Below are 3,821 nucleotides of genomic sequence, written 5' to 3' on the forward strand. Positions count from 1 at the left end.
CATCCACGCATCCATGTATCCAGCCACCCAGCCACCTATACACCCATCCATCCATGTGTCTACCCACTTTAGTCTCCATCAGTCCATTTTTCCATCTTCCATATTTTCTTCCATCTGTATGTCCATATTTTCATCTCTGTTCATCCGTTGTCCATTCATTTGTCTGTTTATTCATCTGTCTCCTCTGTTGATACTTAAGTGCCCTGCACCATGCCGAGTGCCTCACATTCATTCCCTCCTGGCGACTCTGCCGTTGATTTCTGTGGTCTCTGTGTTCAGTTGTGTGGACCACTGTCCTATATTCCAGTGTGTGATTCCTTTGTGGAACTTTTCTCCTGCTCCTTGTTTCCTTGCTGGGGCTGTCAACCACAGTACCTTTATCACGGAGCCCCATTTCCCTGCCACCGCGATGGGCTGAAGGACTGGGTATGTGTCTCAAGTCCAAGCTTTTCACGAGCTCTGTTGTTTAGATGCTCAGGGAGAGAGGGGTGCGGTTTTAGATCACCAACTGTGAAGACGGAGACCTGAGACTGCCAGTGACCATGTTTCATGCTACGAGAGCACTCATCTGTGGCAGGAGAGAATGAGACTCCCCCACAAAAAGAACGAGCGAGAGAAGGGATCAGGAGGTGGAGTGAGCATGATTCGAGCCCTTGTACCAGACGCGCCTCAAGCAAACTGCATCAATGGGTCTAACGATGCCACGTGACAAGTTTGACTTTTTGCTTCAACTATTCAAGTTGGGTTTTTGTCATCTGCAACTGAAAGAGCCTAATACTGTGTTGTTATCCCTACTTTAGAGATGAAGAAACTGAGACCCAGAAAGTTTAATCTGCCCAAGGTTGACAAGTGACGACACTAGGGTTTGAAGCAGAGCTCTGCTGTACCGCCCACACATGTCTGCCCTGTCCGTCCCTCATCAGTCTGTCCACCTGGCTATCCCTCCATGCTAAGACTCAGAAGGTAATGACTTTTTTTGTTTAATTTGGCATCCAGTTCTGAGGCTTGGCCCGGGGACGGCAGACGTCTGCTGTAAAGGTTCAGAGTAAACCTTTACGGTTGGGGGGCCCCGCCGCTCAGTAGTGACTACTCAGCTTAGCCGTTGTGACGGCATCCGTGGGCAGTGTGTAAGCCATCAGGCCTGGCTCTGATGCTGTAAATTGTTTTTCACAAAAACAGGTGGCAGGCTTAGGTCAGTGCAGAAGACACATTCTGGTGCTGGGAACGTGGACAAGGAGTGGGAGCGTGTGTGCTGTTGTTTGCCACTGACAACGTAGCAAAAACAATAGGAATTTTACATTACATATTAAAACCCTTGTTTTTGAATCTAGCTCTGTGACCTTGGAGAGGCGAGGAAGCAGGTATGAAACGGGCCGTAGTCCGTGTGCCTGAAGGTGAGTTCACTCTGAGGGTGAGCTCCGTCCCCCTTTCTCATTCTTGGCCACCACGTGTCACCAGTGCAGCGAGGCCTGCCCGTGCCTTTAGGGTGCCTGGGGCTGCCCTGAGGCTGGTCCGCCCTCCAGCTTCTCAGAGCAGCTTCCTCATGAGGGATATAGGTGAAGCTCTCAGAAGCTCCAGGTTTCTCTTCTTAATAATCATATTCCAGTCTTAGTTCACGGTTCCAAATGTGAGCCCCTTCTGTCGCTGTACCTGGGAGCAGCCATGCTGATTCTGACTCATGGTGGCCTCTTGTTACGGAGTAGGACTGCCCCGTAGGGCTTTCTAGGCTGTCGTCTTTCACGATGGACACAGTGGCCGCAACAGCGGGCTCAGCCGTGGCGTGGTTGTGAGGCCAGTTCACGCCCGGGCAGGGCTGCCTTCTGTGTGCAGTCACTGAGCTGGAAGTGACCTGACAGTGGCCGCAGCAGGAATCTTTACGGGAGCAGGTGGCCAGGTCTTTCTCCCGCAGGGCGTGAACCACCAACTTTTGGCTGGTAGCAGAGCTTAAGCACTGTGCCACCAGCCTAGAACAAAGGGCTCTTCAGTCTACAGGCCCCGTTAAAGCCAGAGGCAATTTGATCCAGTTCACAAAAAAGTGCCAGTTACACGCTGGACGTGGTCCTGCAAATCTGATGCTACAAACATTAGCGTGTTTCTAAGGAACGTTAAAAGTCACGCGTTGCTTTATGTATGTATTTTTAGGTGAAAGGATTAAGACCTTAATTTATCTATTCTGTAAATGCTAATTTTTCACACACTGGACTTGAACGCGTGACTGGCTTTGTAGCTGGGTAACACCGGGTGAGTTAGTCACAGTCTCTTTCCCTCTTACGTCTAGGAAATGGCAAATAATAAAAATAGTTTTTAAAAAGCAGTTTGGCTTCCGCCCTTTGTGCAGCCCACCAAGGGGATCACTCTTCCCCACGCAGCTCGTCCTCCTGCTGCCCCGGGCAGATGCTCGGCTCTGGGGGATGAAGGTGTGCTCCTGTCTGTCCGAGTGTCTGTGGCCTGCAGCTGTGCCCGGGATCGTGTCTGGGTGTGCCCATGTCTGCATTGCGTTACCTGCTTAGCATCTGTGGCTGCTCCTGCATGGATCTGTTAGTCACTATGTGATTGATGGGGTGTGATTGACGTGTGGGTGTGTGTGGGTGTGTGGGTGTGGGTGTGGCTGGGTCCTCGGGCTGGATGCTCCATCCATCCCCTTGTGTGTCTCCATCTCACTAGGCCAGCAGGGGCGTTTGGTGTGGAGGGAAGGGGGCTGTGGGGCTCCGAGCTTGGGGAGGGGGCCCTGCCCTGAACTGTCTGGGTCCAGAAGGAAGTTGAAAAGGACAGAGAAACTGGATGACTTGGCTCTGCCCCCTGGCAGTCCCTGATCCTGGGAAGGTGTCTTGGTCACTCCTCACTCTTCTCCAGACCCTTTGTTGGCATCCAGAGAATTGTGGCCCAGCCCAAGGGGCAGCGCCCGGCTTGGCCCTGCAGTCCAGAGTGTACGTGGAGGCCTGCACAGACCCAGAGGGCAGCAGCGGGAAGCATGAGCCATAGTCCACGCCGCTGTCCCTGCGGCCCCCTGCCTGTGGACCTTGATATGACTGCAGCCTCAGACAGATGTAGCCTGGGTCTCTCAAACACCCCTCCAATCCCCAGCCTGTCGGGCCACTCCAAGCTCCCGGGGCTTGCGCTGAGCTGGACTGGGGACCCTTCAGCACAAGGTGGAAGGTGACCCACGTGGGTGGGGATGGAGACCCCAGAGGAGTGAAAGGGCGGTGGGAGATGCTGCACGGTTTGCTGGAGTTGGTGTAACATGGGTCACTGCATGGGAGAGCCCCCCCCCCAGGGTGCCCCTGAAGGACGGTGGGGAGGACCCTTGCCGGTGAGCAGAACGTCTTACTGCCCTTTTGTCCTGGAAGGAGGGCTTGAGAGTGCCGCCAGGCTCGGGTTCCTCATGCTACAGGGGGAGCAGGAAGTAGCTGCGCGGGGAAGCTGTTCGATCCCGACTGCTGACGGGAGACGAGGCTCAGTGCTTGTGGGTCCGACTCACAGTGACCCTGTTTACGACAGAACGAAGGGCTGCCTGGTCCCGCGCCGGCCGCAGTCCCTGCGTGCTTCTTCTTGTCACTGCAGCCACTGTGCCAGTCCACCTCGTTGAGCGCCTTCCCCTGTTTCGCTGACCCGAAACTCTACCAGACATGATGTCCTCCTGCAGAGAGTGGTCGCTTCTGAGCACACGACCAAAGGAGGTGAGACCAAGTCTGGGCACTCGTGCTTCCAAGGAGCATTCCGGTGCACTTCCTCCAGGACAGATTGGTCCGTTCTGGCGGCCCATGGCACTGTCAGCGTTCTTCCCCAGCACCACGACTCAAAGGCATCAACTCTTCTTCGGT

Source organism: Orycteropus afer, unplaced genomic scaffold, assembly GCF_000298275.1.
Source record: "Orycteropus afer afer isolate SDZICR_OR568_19922 unplaced genomic scaffold, OryAfe1.0 scaffold00174, whole genome shotgun sequence".
NCBI lineage: Eukaryota > Metazoa > Chordata > Mammalia > Tubulidentata > Orycteropodidae > Orycteropus > Orycteropus afer.